At 38.9% G+C, this 21,385-nt stretch overlaps 1 non-coding gene across 1 annotated transcript; it reads left to right on the forward strand.

Annotated features, from left to right (window-relative positions):
* The first annotated feature begins 2,802 nt into the window (after positions 1-2,802).
* On the forward strand, positions 2,803-2,909 carry LOC141635515 (small nucleolar RNA R71). Its single transcript, XR_012540198.1, has one exon. It is a non-coding gene; the product is annotated as a small nucleolar RNA R71 (small nucleolar RNA).
* The last annotated feature ends 18,476 nt before the right edge of the window (positions 2,910-21,385 follow it).

Raw genomic sequence — 21,385 nt, forward strand, 5'->3', positions numbered from 1 at the left:
AGCGTCTTTTGAGGAAGACGAGCGTATTTTTGACGGACGGCGAGCGGATTGCTGTCGGGACGCTAGGATTCCTTCAAGGAGAAATCTCAAATTTTACCAGCTGCAGGACGAGCGGATTCTCTGTAGGACGAGCGTCCTGACTGAGACGAGCGGATTCTTAAGTGAGACGCTCGGATTCTCAGTCAGACCAAAAACTTATTTTTCCAGCTCACTCAGGACGAGCGGATCCTACCCAGGATGGTCGGATTATATTCAGGACGAGCGGATTCCCTTTGGGCCCCTCGGATTCTCCCTCTACGACACGAATTCAGGTCCATCCGTGGGTATTTCATAACCCGTGTCATTCACTCTTTATTCCTTTGGTCTTCATTGTGGGGGCACTACGAAGGCTTAGATAGCCTAGGCAATTGCTATCCCCACACTATGTCAAAACACTACACATCAATAAGCACATAAGTCCCTCCCTCACTTTCTCTCAAAATGATGAAAATCTTGATCAAGGCATAAAAATACAAATCCAAAATTGACAAAAATGCAATACAATAAGTAAAATGCAAGTTAAGGGGTTAGAATATTTACAAATGGTGGTTTAGGGAAGACTCCACCAAACTCTCATCCATAAATGAGATGTCAAGGGGGCATAGCCAAGGTGTTGTTGATGTTGCTCAACACCTTGAAAAAGTAGTCGAAAGCTTGTTCATTGTCATGATAAAGATCTTCAATAGACCTTTGCACTTGTTGTTCTTCATTGTGGTCTTGGGTCATAGCATTACTGATATAAGGATTAAATATCCCCTCAAATTCATCACCCCAAAGACCGCATACTTCATCTACTTGTTCCCCAATAATATCACGAGTTGATGAGAACAACTCCTCTTTCTTCTTGTCATTATGGCCAATGAGGCCTTCCTCTTCTCTTGTCATGAGTAGTGGTGAGCTATTCAAGCTCTCATTCTTGTTGAAACATCCTTGTTCCTTGGACGGAGCATCTTGGAGGTTACTCATTTTCTTCTCCCATATGGGTGGTGATTCTTTACCCATAGCTTGTTCTTTGCATTAGGACGCCAACATCTTCCTATCACTTTCTCGGCTCTAATGATCAACCATGAAACACGGCTCATGTAATCAGGGAGCTCTCATTGTCTTGTCAAGATTAAAAGTGATTGTTTCATCACCCACTTCAAGGGTGAGTTCTCAATGTTTCACGTCAATCACCGCTCCCGCGGTGTGTAAGAAAGGTCTTCCTAAAATGATAGGAATGTTGGAGTCTTCCTCCGTATCAACAATAAAAAAGTCCACCGGGATGAAGAACTTGCCAATTCTTACCGACACATCTTCCCATACCCCTAAAGGTGTCTTCGTTGATCAATCCGCCATTTGAAGCGTGATATTAGTGCACTTAAGCTCTCCCATTCCTAACCTTTTACACACCGAATATGGCATGACAGTCACACTTGCCCCAAGGTCACATAGAGCTTTGTTGATTGTGGTGTCGCCAATGGTACATGGAATAGAGAAGCTTCCCGGATCCTTTAGTTTTGGAGGTGAACTTCCTTGTAGGATGACACTACTCACTTTAGTGAAAACAATAGTCTCAAGTTTCCGGATGGATTTCTTCTTTGTAAGAATATCTTTCATGTATTTCGCATAGGCCGGAACATGATTGATTGGTTCCGTAAATGGAATTGAGACTTCCAAGTTCTTGACAATCTCCATAAACTTCCCAAGTTGTTCATCAAACTTAGGCTTAGCTTGACGACATGGAAATGGAAGTCTAATCACAATAGGCTCCTTCTCTTTAGCTTTTTCTTTATTCTTATTTGAAGCTTCTTTAATGATGGGTTCTTCTTCCCTAGAGTTTTGCATAACTCTTTCCTTATCACTAGTCTCCACAATATCTTCCTCAATTTGATTCTTTGGCCCCTCATATCTTGTACCACTCCTCAAATGGATGGCACTCACCGATTCATATCTTGGGGGATTACTTTGAGGTGGTAATTGCCCCTTTTGTCTTTGAGAGCTAGAAGATGCTAATTGAGACATTTGGGTTTCCAACATTTTGGTGTGGGCTAGGATGTTGTTGATGGTGATGTCTTTTGCTTGACTATCTTTTTGCATTTGAGTGAAAAATTGTTGTTGGTTCTTTTGAATTTGGAGGACCGCTTTTTGAACATCAAAACCTTGGTCATTGGATTTATTGTATGGAGTTTGATTTTGATAACCTTGGTATTGGTTGTAAAAGGGTCTTTGAGCTTGGTTTCTCATTGGAGGTGGGTGTATGTTGTTTGTGGGTTTTGAGCATTTTGGCTTTTGTATGAGAGTTTGGGATGGAATTTGGTGTTTTCATTGTAATAGTTGGAATAAGGGGTACCACTCTTGTATGCTTGGAAAGCATTCACTTGTTCCCCTACATTCACTTTGCTCATGTCCCAAAGTTCCACAACTCTCACATACTCCATTTGGAATTGATGAAGATGCCACCATGTCATTAACATGTTGCTTAGGCTATTTGGAGGCTTCTTCAAGCTTAGCCATACCTTTTCAAACTTCAAATTAATGGTATCAAGATGAGCACTAAGTTGAGCACCCAATTGAGTAATAGAGTCCACTTCATGCTTTCCTCCTCTAGTAGCCTTCCGAGGTCTAGTATATTGTGAGTTATGGACCGCCATTTCCTCAATCTTGTTCCATGTTTGATTATCGTCAACTTCGGTGAATATACCTTTTGATCCCATATTGAGAATGTTTCGGGAGTCTTCATAAAGACCATTCCAAAATTGTTGTACCAAGAACCACTCGCTAAGTTTGTGATGAGGACATCAGCGGCAAGTTCCTTTGAATCTCTCCTAAGCTTCATACAAAGATTCTTCGTCCCTTTGTTTGAACCCGGTGATTTGGGCTCTCAACATGTTAGTCTTCTCCGGAGGATAGAATTTCTTGTAGAAAGCAAGTGCCAATTTATTCCAAGAGTCAATACCAAGAGTAGCCTTATCTAGGCTCTTTAACCATTGATTCGCGGAACCAATCAAAGAAAAAGGAAATAAGACCCATCGAATTTGGTCTTGAGTAACTCCGGTTTGAGAAATCACATCACAATTGTCACAAAAAGTCTCCATATGAGAATGAGGGTCTTCACTAGGCATCCCCCCAATTTGGCTTCTTTCGACTAATTGGATAAATGCGGATTTTTCAATGAAATTACCGGTTAAATGTTGTGGTGTGGGAGTACCATTTGGTAGGTTCTCCTCGGTTGGTACGGAATGTGATGAGAATTTAGGCATTGTGGGTTGATTTTGTGGTTGGTTATGTGTTGGGTTATCCTCTCCTTCTCTTACAAAAGGGTTGATGAACTCAATGTTATTTGGTTGAATGTCCACAATCTCACCAATACCTCTCAAAGTATTCCTAGCAAGTCTTCTATTGTTGGTCAAAGTTCTTTCAATTTCAAGATCAATGGGTAACAAGTTACCTTGTGATCTCCTAGACATGCAAAATATCAAACAACTTGAAAATAATTAGAACAAACCTTGAGGAGTTTGACTTCCCCAAGTTAAATAAAGACACAACTAAAAACAATCAAAGAAAATCAAATCAAGTTAACACCGTCCCCGACAATGGCGCCATTTTTGGTCGGTGTATGGATTTCGGTTACTTGTCGTTAAGAGTTACCTAGACCAAAACAATATTTATAACTTCACAAACTACTCTACTTTTATTAAAGAGGTAAGTAAAGGTCGGATCCCAAGGGACGGGTATTGATGTAGGATTTTCGATTGCAAGTGGTTGTGTCTAAGGGTGTCACAACTTGGGTTGAGGTAGGAGATCAACTAAACTAAATAACAATGCAAATAAAATAGTGAAAGCAAGCAAGATGAGTAAAATGAGATGTAAACAATTAATTAAAAGCACTAAGGTGTCATGGGTTCATAGGGGATTCATGGGATTTGATCATACAAACATATTCTCTACTAGATGCAAAAAATTATTGTTGTGATGGGATCGAGTTAGTGTATATCTTACAATCCCTAGGAAGGTTTGGGTCCCGGAGCCGAATCGATTAGATTGTACAACACCTACAAGTCGACTTAATCCTCCCTATCCAACTATATGCATGGTCTAATGAGACTCGAGTTGGTTAATGTCTTACAAGTCTCATTGAAAAGGTAAGTGATGGGTAAAAAATGCAAGGATTCATAGGCTCGCATTTCATCAAACATAACATGTGCATAAGTTGAAATCACAACAAGCAAGCAAATTAATTATGAAAACATATTAGATTAAGCATGAATCAATCCCCATGTTGGTTTACCCTAATTCCCCATCAACCCTAGTTAAGGAAACTACTCACTCATTATCAAGTTTAACATGCTAACAAGGTTGTCAATCATACTAGCAAGGCAAAACATGATGAACAAATGAAGATCATTAACAATAATTAAAAAGGATTAAGAGAGAATTATACCTATAAAGATGATTCCAAATAATAAAGCAAAGAATAATAGAAGTACTTGATGAATGATGGAAGGTTGTCAATCCTCCAAATAAACCCAAATAATCTTCTAATTACCCAAAATAAATGATGAACAATAGAGAAATTAAGGAATGATAAAGAAATGAGATTTGTATTAATGCTAATTTAAGAATTGATTACAAGATTAAGAGAGTATTAGGACTTGATTAAAATCCTATTAAGATGACATGATAATCTAGGTATTACAATGGGGTATTTATATTAGAGATTAGGTACAAAGATTAGGGTTACTAAGGGTTTAAATGACTATTAAGACCCTTAAGAAAAGTTGAGGAAGTGATCCTCTCCAAGGAGATGCTCATCTCCGTTTTGGTGGTCTTCAAGTAATACGCTCGTCCCAAGCGTCTTGGCCGAGAGACGGTTGGTTCTGGAACAGCATCCGAGCGGATTGTGGATCGGGACACTCGGATCATTTGGCCTCAAGACGAGCGTCTTAGCCTCGGAATGCTCGGATTATAGCAGGGCAACGCTCGTCCTGGGGAGGGAGACGCTCGGATTCCTTCACAGTCACTTCTCTTATTTTCTTTCCTCAACAATCCTCGGGGATCTTGTTGGAGATGCAAGGATCCTTTCATCATTGCCCAAGATACTTTATTTCCTACTTAGGCCTTCTAGCATTGTCTTTCCTTTGATGCTTGGTCATTGAATTTGATCAATTTAGCTCCATTTTGCCATGAAAATTCAAGTTTTGCACTCCTTTCCTACCAAGGGAACAAAACCTCAAAGAATATGCAAAATGGGAAACTAAAGATAGAAAATGACCCAATTATGCACTAAAAAGCATAGGAACGAGCCTAAATCGGGGACTAAATATGCTGAAATATGAGTCACATCAATCTCGAAGTCCGGCGCGGTAATTTGAGTAGTTGTAATACCGGCCGGATGAGGCATGGCCGCGGTGGGCTTTGAGTGATCGGAAAGTTTCACCATCTTTTTAGTTGAAGATAGTGGTGGTGGAGATGATGAACTTGAAACCTCTTCTTCTTCAAGAACTTTTAGATCGTCTAGGTAAGTCTTTCGACAACTTTCAACTTGCATGGGAGAAGCGGCTTCTTTCACTTCTTTCCAAAAACGTCGTCTTCTCCTAAAGGTTTTCTCGGGCTCGGGATCCGGTGAAAGCAAATCTCCACTACGAGAAGACCTGGGAATAAGACAACAATTTCTATAAAATGATAAGTAACGGTCTCAAGGAACAAGTATTCCTCAAGACAAAAAAAACAAAATAAAAATCAACAAATCAATACGCAATAAAACCGTGCTCCCCGGCAACGGCGCCGAAATTTGATAGGCTATCGTACACCTATGCAAAGATAATTACCCTAGACACAAATTAATGTAGTAATAGGGGGTCGAACACAAGGAGACGGGAATTGCGTTTATGAAATGCTATGGAAAGATTCTTATCAAGGTCGATTACATTTGGTTTGGTTTGTTGGTTGGTTTGATGATTAGAAATTATAAAGATATGAACTATATGATAAAAGGAGCCTAGGGGAGTCGGGTCACACATGCAAAGGTAAATATATGTTCATGTTAAACTCGGTAATAACAACATTGTAAATTGTTTAGGCTTAGAGACACCCACATTACGATATTAGTGTCAACCATAGACCGGGTCCTAGAGAAACTCTCGTTTATGACTAGGTCGTCCTACTACACATGCTTAGTCTAATCTGATTATGTACCTCTCGACTTATAGAATGAATTAACAAACTTAATCTACGATTACGACCAATAACCAAAGATTAAACGTTGAGGTGCAAACATGTGATAGAAACAATTAGACAATATTATATCAACCTAATTTATCATTTTACATATTTGATTTTGCATGGCTTCCCTAGCCTCTAGACTAAGGGAATTTAGCTACTCATATTAAATTGTAAACAGTAAACAATGTTGTAAGAAATGCTAGACATGATTGTAGAAATTATGTAAACTAAATGGTGAAACATAAAATGAGAATAATACTAATGTGATATAATCAAAGTGCTAATGATAAACTATGTGATAACTAAAATAGAAATGTAAATTAGTAAGCTAGAATTAGAAATACCTTAATGGAAATGGAACTTGAATAGTAAAGAAGAATAAAGAGAACCAAGTGCTTGAATAAAATTAGAACCAAATGTTTAACAACCAAATGCTTAACAATATTGAAACTAAAGATGAAAACTAATGAGAGAATTTTGCTGAAGGCTAATAAAGTATATGAAAGACGTAAGGAAAAGATGTCCCTAATGACGGATTAATGCCCCTATTTATAAGAAAATAGGGGCATAATGTAAAATTTCAATAAGGGGTCAACCCCGATCGGGTGCGTAGCATTCCGGGCATTTTGGCTTAATTCCTCGATTAAATGTTGAGGGAATCCAAAGTTCGTGATAAATGTCCCTTAATGCACCCGGGTAAAATGAACACATCAGTTATAAATGTCCTAAGCTTGATCTTTTCCACGTGAATTTGAACTTCTCATTGGGCTCTTTGTAGGACCATTTTGCATTGTCTCATACACTCTTGCTTGGGCTTGGAAACACACCTTCCATTGTCATACTTGGTCTATCTTGTTTCCACTTAGCTTAGTGAACTTGGTGCTTGTTAATGTGATAGGAAAAAGCCTCTAAATGCTTAGATTCCTACAAAATGTAACAAATACAAACAATACACCTAGAACACAAGATTAGGTCACAAATATACTAATTAAAGTATGATATACAATAAAAACCGAGCTAAAATGAGTGGTAAAAGTATATATAAAATGAACACATCAGTTATATTGTACAGTGTATTACATTGAAAAATTTGGTAAAGCAAGAAATTAATTATATAAAATCATATATAACTTGGTGTCCTATGGAAGAAGTAAAATGATCCGTGACTATATTTAGCCTTTTTTCACACTAACCTCATATACAACCACACAAGACAAAATATATACAAGTAATTGAGTAGGTCTCACACGTGAGATCGTCTCATTCAAAATCTGAAGGTAACTATAACTAATGGAGAGTGCCATTCTTCACTAGTACTAGCAAAGCCTAGCCAACATGTTGTTTTTAATTTTCATTTTATGTGTTTCTAACCAAATTTGTGTCATTTTATTTTGCAGAATATCATTACTTATCATCGAGAAATTATGTTGAAACTACTAAAGTGGGAGAAAAATACTCTGAAGGTATAATTTGAATATCAGGCAGTGATAGATACACACATATAAGTGGATGAACACAGAGTTTTATGGCGATAGAACATGTCATTAGGGTGAAAGTTACACTCACTTAAACTGCTGGATACACATCTATGTGAGACTAGTTACACGCCTCTTTGCTGTGTATCAAGACTACGTAGTTGTTGATACAAGTCATAGTTTTACCTTCAAAGCACCATCGTTTTTTTATGTTTTACCTAAACAAAAGGGGAGGAGGGACTGGGGGGAAGAGGATAAGAGGGCAGTTAAAATAAAAGCGGATACACATCTACTATTTTCTAGATACACATCTACTGCTGTGTAGATACAGATAGGGCATGTTTATCTAAAAGACCCTCGGGGGGGGGGGGGGGGAAGAGGATAAGAGAGCAGTTCAAATAAAAGCGGATACACATCTCCTATTTTCTAGATACACATCACTGCTGTGTAGATACACATAGGGCATGTGTATCTGGAAGGCCCTAGGGTGATAGTTACACTCACTTAAACTGCTGGATATATATCTATGTGAGATTAGTTACACGTCTCTTTATTGTGTATCAAGACTATGTAGTTGTTGATACAAGTCATATTTTTACCTTCAAGGCACCATCGTTTTGCTATTTTTTGCCTAAATAAAAGGGGAGGAGGGACTGGGGGGAGGATAAGAAGGCAGTCGAAATAAAAGCGGATACACATCTCCTGTTTTCTAGATACACATCTGCTGCTGTGTAGATACACATAGGGCATGTTTATCTGAAAGACCCTAGGGGTATTTTTATAGATTGCTTTATACACATGTTATTTTTTATTTACTGATGAATTAAAGTAACTTAATGTCACTTTTTTCATTTTTTTTTTTTTGCCAGGTGAGTCCATAGGGTCTTTTTAAGAAGATGGATGAAATCTAGTTCTCTGAATGTTTGTGGATACTGAAGTGTGTTTTCTTAGGGTGTTGTTTGTAATTGTGTTGTTCATTCTCTTTGTGAACATCGTCAAATTCACATTATGTTGTTCAAACATTCCTGGACCATTCTGAAACATTGGTTTTTGTACATATTTACGAGTTCGAAATGAAGTAAATTCAAATTTGTCCATCAACCTCGACTCATTATGGTTGTGTGGTTGACATGCTTGGAGAGGGTGATCTATAGTAGTCCAAACTTACATTATTTTCCCAATTTAGAGCTTCTTGTGTTATCATTAAAATTTGTGATGCCGTATAATGATTGGGATATAAAGGGTACATTTGTGCTAGTAGAATATGTGAGGCGCTTAGAGTTGCAAATGGGTGACGTTTGACTCAACCAACGAACGTTGAAGTTTTTGACATGGTTATTAAAAAGTGCTCCTATTTTGGAGAAGCTCTTCATCCGTGGATTTGGAACTCGTTCTAGCGATGATTCTTTAGATAAAGATCAATTTTACAAAAAAATAGTTATCTGTGCAAAGGATACTTCACGTTGTCAAATCGAATTCTGTTACAATTTCTTCAGTTAGTAATCTGTGATGACGACGATGGAATAGGATAGTGGCTCTCCAAATTCTCTCGAGTAGCAAACATCATGTTTTCATTACAATACATTTTCCTACTTTAATTGTCAACATATTACATCATGTTTTATGTTTAAGTATGTAAGGGAGGATCAAGCAGCCAATGACCTAGACATGAATTGACTCGATTTGAAATGTTTTGACTCCCCAGGAATACCCAATGACTCAATCCAATTGACACGTTCAGTAATCTATTCTGACCAGAGAGAGGACAGTAAAAGGGAACAAAAACAGAAATGTCAGTAAACTAGGTACTTCTATTATTGTCTAACAAAAGTAAACCAACATGACAATCCTTTGAAGTTTTCAATACTACAAGCCTTTATGGTACGCAAACCAACACGACAATCCTTCTATAATTTAGAGCCAGATACTACATAATTTTTTAGAAGTTTTTACATACTACTAATCCCTAAGCAATACTTTAATACGGCTTACACTTTTCCTGAGTGAAATCAAACTGAAATCACTTTTGAGTGACTCGACTCGGGTAATTTCTACTATTATTATGAGTCATTTCACCGCAAGAACAACATTTCTTAAGAGGCTTTGCTTTTTCTTGTACTGCCTTTTCCTTGCTTGAAGTAATCTGTCTTCCCAATCCCTTATTCTTGCACTTTTCTGGTGGTAGAACACTAGCTTGAGTGGGAATTTTTGACCCAATAAACATCTCAATTTCAGCTTTCTTGTTTTCTTAACTTCCCACGCTTAAGTGAAATCATCAATTTCTCGTTGAAACTACGAAGAAGTTCAAGCAGCTCATCACCAAGTTCCTCATTATCCTCAACAAGCGAAACCGAAGTAAATACTTCATACCACAATTCACTTATCTTGCTTTGGTGGTAAACTATTGACAGACAATCAGCTAGGGGTGTTGTTCCAACAACATTAAAAATAGGGCGGTATGTTGCACATTTGCTCCATCTGTCTAATAGATACTTCCTAGGTATATCATCAAACCCTCTATCCTTCAACACCCACTGAACATCATTACAAAGTAACCCGATTCTTTCAAACATTTTACACGAAGAAGAAAACTTGTTACCACCTAAATTAACTTTGCATACCTTATCTTTCTCACGGTCCATTATTGAAATATGCTCATTGTTGTCTTCAGTTGTCCTCGGTGAAAAACCACAAGTAAAACACAGTGGTTGTGTAAAATTCAGCAGTTTTCGTTTCTAAAAGGAGAGGTGTTGATAATTTTGGAGAAGAGTTTTTATCATCAGCTGTCACCTTAGAATATTTCCATCGCTGAGCATCCATAGCCGATTGGAAACGCATCCAAAACTCGACAAGAGTGAGGTACGGGTTAGTGAAACTCCCAAAGAAGCTATTTTCAGATTCTAACCTTGATGTTGTGCGCATAATCCCGCCAAGATGTATGTCTCTAAAGTAGGTGGGAATCCAACTTGCACGAATGTCAAACATTGACTTCAGCCACTCATGATCAGAAAGCTCTTACAAGGAAAGGTTCGACTTCCATCTCAATTCAAATTCTTCTATATCAATCTCTCCATCCCAAATAATAGAATTTATTTCCTTCAAAAAGTTTGTGTTTTGGCAAATTAAGGGACCGACTTTATCGGGCAGCCTTTTCATTATATGCCACATGCATAATCGGTGTTGTGTTTTATCACCAAACACATCTTTTACAGCTTGATTGATGCCTCGACATTGGTCAGTTATTAGTAGGATAGCAATCACCCATAGCCTTTACGAAATTCTCAAACAACTAGGTAAATGATTCTCTATCTTCCTTTGTTAACAAACCACCCGCAAAAGTGACACACCTTTTATGGTTGTCCACACCTGTGGAAGGGCAAAACACCAATTTATATTCATTGAAGTTATAAGTAGCATCAAAAGAGACGGCTTCACCAAAAAGGGCATAGTTTTTAATTGAGATTGGATCTGTCCAAAAAACCTTACTTAGTCTTTTCTCATCATCCACATCAAAGTCGAAATAAAATGATGGAGACATAGCCTTCTTTTGCATGAAAGTATCCAGTAACATCTCAGCATCATATTCCTTGATATATTTCTTAACATCCCTTGAAATTTTTTTGAAATCTTCTAAAGAAGCCCTAACATTTTTGTACCCTTTTACATATTCTTTAAACATTCTAAATGAATCCACCGGACCATGATTTACTCTTGAATTATCCATGATCATTTTCTTGTGAAAGAGATTCAAATTCATAGATGGTTTCAAATGATTCATTGTCACTGGTGTAACCATAGCATGTGTGTGAACCTCAACAAAATCATAAATTTCATATTCGCCGGTATCAATTCTCCTAAAACTAACCTTAGCTTCACATCCTGTTCTCATAACAGTCCTCTTCCTTTTAGTCCCCTTGTTCCTACTTTTACCTTCTTTATTACACATAGAACGCTTGTGTGTAATAATCCCATTAACCAATTTTGTTGAATCTAACCTTGGAATAAACCCACAAACTTTTGCATATTTATTGTAAAAATCTATGGCATCTTCCAACTTTGAAAATATCATCCCATTGATTGGTTTAACATCTTCTGGACAACTCGAGAATCCCAAAATTATATTTTTAGAACCAACTTCTGAGGTTTGTACAAGATAATTAACAAAAAGATTGTTATTTTATGGTAGGTACATTACATTAGTCAAACCAATTTTTATTAGCTTGTACAATAATGAACAAGCTACAATTTTTGTACCTAGTTCATTAGTCAAGGGAAGTACACGAGGTATATCACTGTTGATCGGAGCATGGACATTAGTAGCAGGTATACTGTCTGCACAGGAAATGCACAGGAAATGAGACACAGTAGAATACGCATCTTATTAAAAGTGTAACTCAGCAGCAAACACAAAGGGGGGGGAGGGGGGAGAAAAATACTGAGAGATAACTAAATGAATCAACAACACATTATGTCCCAACTACTAAAAGGGGCACAAAAATACTCCATAGGTACACATCACTATCATATTAGATATACTAGTTCATGTCTTAAGATACATGTTTTTTAGATACAATAATGAATAACAAGCTACATTTTTTATACCTGGTGCATTAGTCAAGGGAAGTACACGCGGTATATCATTACTGCTTGAAGCATGAACATTAGTAGCAGGTATACTATCTGCACAGGTACACATCTCAATCAAATTAGATACACTAGTTCATGTGTCAGGATACATGTTTTTTAGACACAGACCTTTTGCTAGCAAGATACACTCTTTTAGCTAGCCAGATACACTTCTTTTAGTTAGCTGGAAGCATGTATCTAACAGCTTAAAGAGATGCATCTTGGCTAAGAAATTTATTCTGACATGGTCCTCAATAAGCAAAAACAAAAACACATTAAAAAACATAACTACTAAAAGGGGCAGAAAAATTCTCCAGAGGTACATATCTTTATGATCCTAGATACACTCGTTCAGTTCTCTAGATACATACTATTTAGAGATATAAGTTTAGCTAGCTGGAAGCATGTATCTAACAACTTAAAGAGATGTATCGTGTCTAAGGTACACATTTCTGACATCTCTCCCATTAAGCAAAAAAAAATTGTCACAAAGTCTCTAGATACATTGCTACATCTTCATAGATACATTTATTCAACTTTCTAGATACACACGACATTTTAATTGAAGAAAAATCAGTAATGTGTACCTATAACTTCTTCTATGACTGAATCATCCTCTTTTTCGTTATCACCTACAATAAAATTAAAAAAAACATAGTATTAGCATACCTTAAGCAATTTCAGCAATGGATCCCTAATTCAATTAATGTTTCTTTTGTTCCCAAAAATGTATTTAGAACAATAATTCATACCTGAAGAAGGAGAACATGATGAAATTATCACCATCTTAAAAATAGTATCAAAACACAAATTAAGTAACCATCAAAATCAAAAAATACGATCTACAATCAAAATTTGTAAACCCTAAATTTTTCGAATTTCAATTGTTCAAAACCAAATTTTTCGATTTTTCAATTGTTCATGTAATACAAAATAGAAATCTGAATACAAGCTTACCTTTGATGCGCGTTGACTAATACTGTCGTTTCTGTACCAAAAATAAATTTCTAAATATACTAACGGACGCTAGTGATAAGTAGGGTCGATCTCCAAAGGGAGGCAAGGTATATGTCAGAAAGTCCATCTATCTAGGTCACAAATGGGGGTTTTAGTTTGGTTTTGTAAACTACTGAAGGTCAAAGGCAAGAGAAATAAAGTAAGAGCAGTAAAGCGAGAAAATGTGATAAAGGTGATCAGATAAAAGAGAGTATGTCAGGAGTTCGGTTCACCGTGGCAATCTATCGACTCAGTTGCAAATAGCCTAGACAATCTCTTGTGAGAAGGGCAATGGAAAGGTCCTCTCGGTCCGCTATCCACCCTAGACTACTACTAACTTAACTTTCGCCCTCATTAGGTAGTCTACTGTTCATAGCAGGTCTGTTCTCCCCAATCTTTCGATCCAGGGGTGAATTTAACCAGACTAAAGTTATTTAGAAGCGTGCACTCGACTAAACATGTTACAGTTATATTGCTACGGTGACAGATTCCCACATGTAAATCGTCTATTCTATTCAGTACATCGTCATAATTCTACCATGGATTCCCTAGTTCTAACATACAGAGAACAAGCTACTCATGTTCTTAGGGCAATCGACAATAACAACAATAAGCATGCTAACAATAGACATAACAAAGAGATGATAAATAAGCATAAACAAGAGTAAAGGAATAATTAATGAAAGAAAATAAAGTTTAGATTAAAGGGGAAAGAATGATTACAATCCAAATCCACGAGGAAATAGGCAGAAAAGTTTAAGCAGTCAAAAGAGAGCAAGAACGTAATTAAGAAAAGTTTTAGAAGTGTAGAAGTATGTTTATTAACCTAATGACGACTCCCTTATATAGGGGAGCGATAATTAACATAAATAAATCTATCACGGACTACTAAAGCCTGTGTAAACTAGCAATCCACTCGATCGAGTACTTTCAGACTACTCGATCGAGGTCTTCTCCAGCAATTGCTCTCGATCGAACACTTTAGGCTCTCGATTGAGTAGCTCCATAAAAGCATATTTCGATCGAGTATTTAGAACAACTCGAACGACCTTTGATTCCTGCCAAACCACTCGATCGAGTGGAAATCCATTGCATTAGCCTCAAACTCGTCATGACAGCTTCATTTGACCACCCTTCATGCATCCCGAGGTACGACTCTTGCTCCAAAATTCCAGTCTCCTTACAATGCATGCTAAATGGGACGAATAAGGGTCCATTCCACTACTTTTGGGTCCATTTCTGCAATTAAGACAAAACAAACCAAAGTAGCTAATTCGGGGCATTTTGCAATACAAAGCGATACAAAAAGGTATAGAAATGCGTGCAATAAGAGGCTAAAAAGTCTATATAAATTGCACGTATCAAATCTCCCCAAACCGAAACTTTACTCGTCCTCGAGTAAACTAAATGCAAAATAATGGAACAGATATGAAAACTCAGAGCTAGCTATAACTTGTCTACTTGAACCAATTTAATGCAAACAAAAATTAACAGTCATAGCTACAGCAGTCAATACGCAAACGAGTTGTATGATGTCCATAAATAAAGCTGACCTATCGACCTTGCAAGACCAACAAAATTGGACTCCACGGGTCACTCTTATCTCATGAAGCAAAGGGTGAATATAAATGTGTAAGAGAGAAAGAGAAAACAGTCACTCACCTAAACTGCGACCTACATAACATGCATGCAACAAAAATGATAGACGATTCAAGTACTATACACACATTCCATCCAACAATGTCCGTCACAACCGAGGGCTTACAAATAATATGGGAAAGTGAGGTTACAGGTAAGAAAAGGCAAAATAGATTATGGAAATGTGGACGTAAAGCGTCAAGCTAGCTCCTAAACAGGACCATACAAAACCATCTGAATCTCAGCTGACTAGAAAATAAAGCACAAGTGCCCTTCATTGGCACACAATTCACTACCCAATACACTATCTCCTCAAAAAGATATAAATAAAACAGAGGAGTAAGACCGTCACAAACTTCCCTTTTTAATACGGTCTAATTTTTATTCAAAACAACTAACTTTTTTTTTTCTTTTCTTTCTTTTCTTCTTCTGTTCACGTTTCTCATCCTTATTTTTTTCATTTCTTTTTCTTTTTCATTTTTTTTTTCTTTTCACGTCTTTTTTTTTTTTCCTCATTCTTTCTCATTTCTTACCAACTCCGTACAAATAACAAACAAGCCAAACTCGCAACAAAGATAAAAATACCACAAGAGTCACACTAAACTAGCTTGACTGGCAGGCTAAATTTTGGGTGTAGCTAATGGGTCAAAAAGGCTATATTTGGCAAAAGTGAAGCTAAATGGGTGAAAATGAAAGAAAGGGAAATTTGCAAGCACCTCCCTACATGTGACACCGACCACAAACCCGAATGTATGCAATTGACAAGAAATCGAATTTCATAAATGTGCAAAAGTGATAAACATGTTATGCAAGGAGTACTACTCTCAATTCCTACATGAACCGGTCATAAATGTCACCAGTTATATGGCTCAAAAATTGTAAAGTAAGTTGCCAATTTTTCAGATCAAGTCTACACAGTCAGCTATATTTTCAACATTAACTCGTAGATATGCGCAAGACTAAACTAATTACTGTCAATTAGATGCAAGGCTCAAGTAAAGATGACAAGTTAAAGTGCAATTTCATCACGGAAATCTACCGTTCAAAATGAAACGTGAATATTTTTTTATTTTTCAAATTTTCAATTTTTTTAGTTTTGATGATTTTTTGAAAATAAATACAATACAAGCAGAAAAAAAAACGTGAATGCAAAAACAATGCAAAATGCAGACTCAAAGGATGGAATACCCTCCCCAAACCAAAATGGACAACGCCCCCATTGTCCTCCAGAATACACAAGCAGATATATAATGGGAAAAGCATATATACAGCCAATAAATGAATGAAAAACAATAAATAAAAAAGGAGACGAAAATAAAGAAAAGAGCAAAAAGTGCATACAAAATGACGAACTTCCCAAATCAGCCAGAAAACTGGGGAAGTGAGTAGACCATTAGCTACTCGTCACCCTCCTCCTCCTCCTCTACCACCACGACGTTGGGATCACGCTCATGCTCCCTCCTCAGCTCGTACTCTCTCCTCCTCCTCAACGGTGTCAGCCTTGCTGGCTGGCTGTGGGTACCCCTCCGTCGGGTACCGGTAGAAAGACGGGTGCGGCCAGCCCTCAAGAATAGGACGTCCTCTCCTCATATGATACTCGTATAGTGGAAACATAGCAAGAGCCATGTCCGGCTCCATACGAGCCTACCTGGTAAGAAGCTCAAGAAGCAAACCGTCATGGCGCCCTTGGTCAATGACCTCGGACGCCTCAAAAGGTGGAGGAGTAACAAAATTAGTCGGGTAGACCGGCTATGTAGTGTCAGGAGTAGTAATAGGGATCGGTGTAGGAGTGGCCGTGGAAGTCTGGCCACCCGTAGACGCTGTGGATCCCTCTCCGGTCTCAGGTCTCTTCCGCTTCTTAGCAGCGGAAGTACTGGTAGGTGGAGCAAGTGAAAGGTGGTAAAAGGGCAAAGGTGGAGGTATCTTACCCCTAACAGTAGGCAAAGGGACAAGACGGGGTAGGGTGGTGCAAGGTACGGGCTCGGACAAGGAACCACAAATCTTCCAAGTCCGCTGTTCAAAAGCAAGCCAAAACATAGACACCATGGTCGAAATGTCGAGGTACCTATCCCTATCAAGATGTGCTAAGTCACGAAGGAAGTCGGGGAAGATAGAACGGGCAAGAAAGGTGGCTATGCCACCACAGACAATGGTGCCCGCCGTCTTCTGCCCCACAGTATGAAAATAATGAGCAGTTAGATAGGCAATGTTAAGCACAAAGGGGCCCTTGCTATCGATGTTCAGATATCCCCCAAGAATAGACAACTCGACATTATTAATGTTGTTGGGTTCTTTACGGCCAAAGATCGTCCCACCAATGAGACGCAAAAAGTAACGGGCCGGGGGAAGGTGGACATGAGCGAGTCTGTGCTCCTCAAAACGAGTCTGTGCCAAGGTCCTCCAAAGAATACGTAGGACCTTACTAGGAGGGTCCGAGTCATCGTGGGAGGAAAGACCTAATCTACTACCAAACTCAGCTAGGGTCCAGGTCGTAGTCCGGTTAAACAACCAGAAGGAAACACAAGAACTACCCTGGTCAGTGGCGTAGGCACCAGCAAAAAAAGTGAAGGAGCTGAAAAACTCGAGGGTCAGCTCCTTATAGGTCGGAGCACTCATAGTAATTAGTCCAGACATCCCCGTCCCGTTCAATATCTCAACTACAGGCTCGAAAATACCCAACTTCTCAAGTGATTTTCGACACAAAAATTTAGTCGAAGCAAAGTCACAGCGCTCTAAAGCATAAAAACGGGTACGATGCATAACATTAACGAAACGTACCTCGGGGTAGTCGGGATGCGGGTCGAGAGAGTCATAGGCACAAAATGAATCACGATCAGCAGCGGGTGTGCCTCATCCTCGACCCAGTCCACGCCCTCCAGTACCTGAAGAAGAAGCTCGTCCAGTAGCGGGGCGATGTACTAGGGCAGCCCGAAAAGCAACTGTGACAGCTGGTGACGACGCAGCAGGGGTCGTCACCGTAGAAGACACGGTACCAGCAGTAACAAAAGTAGCAGCAGATGTCCTAGTAGAGGCAGAGCTGACAATGGCAGCGGGAACAGAGCTAACAGCAACGGAAACAGTAGTACTAACAGAAACAGTAGTAGAGGCAGTAGTACTAACAGTCGAAGTGACGGTGGTAACAGCAGGGACCACCGTCTCAGTCGAGGATGGGGCAACAGTCGAACTAGTGGAAGGGAGAGTGCTACTATCGATCCTAATCAAGCAAGTAATGGGGGAAATTAATCAATTAAAAAAAAACTCGAAATCCCCTAATTAAACTCGGATTTTCAAAAAAATCGAAAAACTCTAAACCCTATTCCTTCAATTCAAGTTGAAACAAGCAGTAAATCAACAAAAAAGAAGGGGGGAATTACTTACTTGATGATTAACCCACAATAATAAGCAAAGAAATCGACTAAAAGCATAAGAACAATCGGATTTTGAGTATAATCCGAATAAACCCTAATTCTTCAATTGATCACCAACAAGGACGAATTTGAGAGGGTAAAGTGAGGGCTTTGGTCGATATGCTAGCAAGGAAAATAATGTGGGTGATTGACTTTTGGTATTGGGGAAGATTAACAGAGCAATTTGGGGGTTTTCTCGCATGAATATCGCATAAAGAAGAGAGCAAGAAAATAGAAGAGAAATAGAGGGACTCCCTGCGTGTTATAGGCATAATCACTCGATCGAGTGATTTTCAACCACTCGATCGAGGATTCTAGCATCCTTTTTGCTCGATCGAAAAAAATTGTTCTCGATCGAGAACTCCTCTATTTTGATGTTTCGATCGAGTGTCTGAAACCACTCGATCGAGTTCTTTTGCTGGGCAATGCTCTTGATCGATTACAAAAAGTACTCGATCGAGTTGTTTTCTCGTGTAACACATCCCAATGCGACATAATTTCCTCAAACCTGCATAAAAACACGCAAAAGCAATTCCCAAAAATACTAAATCACAAAAATAAGCAGTCTATAGTCGGTTTTCGCTAACCTAACTAAACTATTGTCTAATAGTCTAAAAACGCAATTAAAAAGTCTTAACAGCAATTCAAAATTACAGGTTGTTACAACGGGGCATTCCCCGCTTACTGTCCAAACACTTTAGTAGCCCACAAGAGGGCTTCTGACTGGAGGAGTCCCTTCGGCATCTCGGACCGTCCTCTTTGATCGCCACGAGTTTGAATTTGAACTAACGGAAGGAGATTAGTTGGCATCCACATACGCCCAAAATTTATTCTTCCTCTTGATATTCCCATCGACATTGGCATCTCCATAACTTTGAATGACTTTAACTGTACTTTGACCGTTATCATCTCCAAAGATCCACTCTATCATGCACTGGCAAAGAAGGAAAACAGAAGAATGGTCCTCCTTTTTGCTCTCAGTCTGAGGCGGAGGGATTACAATTACAGCACAATATTCAATATCCTCGGCTGGAGTATCTGTATCTGAGTCAATAGAAGATAGGGCATTGCAAGGTTGAACTTGCATGGGAGCCCTACGAGATTTAGACTGATGAAAAATCAGCTTCTCATCTCCTACCTGAAATGTGAGGGTCTTTCCCCCGACGTCAATCACTGCACAAGCAATGAATAAGAATGGTCTCTCTAAAATGATAGAGGTTTGAGTGTCCTCGGGAATGTCAAGAACCACAAAGTCGACGGGAATAAAGAATCTCCCTATTTTGACAGGTATGTCCTCTATAACTCCTAGTGGTCGTAATATACTACGGTCGGCCATTTGAACGGTCATATTAGTGCAGTTAAACTTGGTCAAACCAAGTCTCTTAGCAAGAGACAGAGGTAAGACGCTCATGCTAGCACCTAGATCGCATAGCGCGTTATCAATCAAATGGGTCCCTATATGACAAGGAATTGAAAAGCTACCCGGGTCTGTTTGTTTGGGTGGCAACTTATTCTGAACTAAGGCAGACCCTACTTCAGTTAAAGCTACCGTTTCATGGTCATTTATATGCCTCTTACACGATAAGATTTATTTCATCAATTTCATATAAGAGGGTACCTGAGTAAGCAATTAGGCGAACGGAACGTTCACGTGAAGGCTTTTCAGGAGCACATCAAATTTCTCGTTGGTTAGCCTAGTTGTTCTGCAATCGCCTTGGAAAGGGTACTATGATAGGAATTTCGAGCCCTTTATTCCTTTCTTCCAATATCTCGACGGGTTCAAATTCATTCTTACTCGATCGATCTCTTTTACCTCTCGATCGAGGTCTTTCAGCCACTTTTTCACTCGATCGAGCACTCTCAACCTCTCGATCGAGTCCTTCATTATCAGCATTGTTCGATCGAGGCACAATATTACTCGATCGAACACTTTTCCCAAAATTTTCACTCGATCGAGTAGTTTCAGCCTCTCGATCGAATCCTTGAATATCCATTTTACTCGATCGATCAATAATTCCACTCGATCGAGTAATATCATCCGCATTTCTACTCGATCGACCTCCAGAAATCAATCGATCGAGTATTTTCTTCGGATTGAGCATATTTTCAGCAAGGAACGACTGTTCATCGTCAGCAATGACTTCTTCCGGGTCTGATATATCCTCAACAGTCGACAATTTGGGCCATTCATAAGAAAGACCACTGCGCAAGTTAATCAAATTTATCGTCTCATGTGGATTCTTCTCAGATTGAGACGGTAAATGACCCGGCTTTCTCGTGGACTGGCTAGCGGCGAGTTGGGCAACTTGGGTCTCGAGTGACTTAATTGATGCTTCTTTCTGTTGGTCACTCATCTGCATCTGCTTAGTCGATGATTGGATCATCGACGTCAACTCAGCTAACTCACTAACTCTACTAGAGGAGGCTCCTTGATGCGGCGGTGGAAAGGATGGAAGATTTTGAAAGCCTTGTTGAGCTTTATGAGGAGGGACATAAGCTTGTTGCTGCTGCGGAGGAGTAGGATTGAGCACATTCTTACTAGTCCACCTCAAATTGGGATGGACTCCACTTTGATTATTATAATAGGAACCTCCTCCTTGCCTATATTGCTGAAAGGCAAGGACTTGCTCCTTCTCTGTTAGACAGTCAACAGCAGTGTGACTGTCATTCCTCCCACATCTCTCACAAGTAACGGCTTCTTGTCTAGTCAACAAGTGAACCATCTGTTGATCACCAATAGCTTGCAATTCTAACTTATCAAAACGGGCATTCATGGCTTCCAGCTGAGCCACAACTGCATTATCAACTTAATGAACTGTCTGAATGCCATCTCTCGAGTTCCCATTCTCAGCACAATTGGTAGTCATATCCTCAATAATTCTCCATCCCTTGTCATCATCATTGTTCTTCTGAATTCGTCCATTAGAGGAGGCATCCAATATAGCACAGTGCTCGTCATACAACCCATTATATAACTGGTTGCACAAGAACCATTGATCA

Source organism: Silene latifolia, chromosome Y (genome assembly GCF_048544455.1).
Source record: "Silene latifolia isolate original U9 population chromosome Y, ASM4854445v1, whole genome shotgun sequence".
NCBI classification, from domain to species: Eukaryota; Viridiplantae; Streptophyta; class Magnoliopsida; order Caryophyllales; family Caryophyllaceae; genus Silene; species Silene latifolia.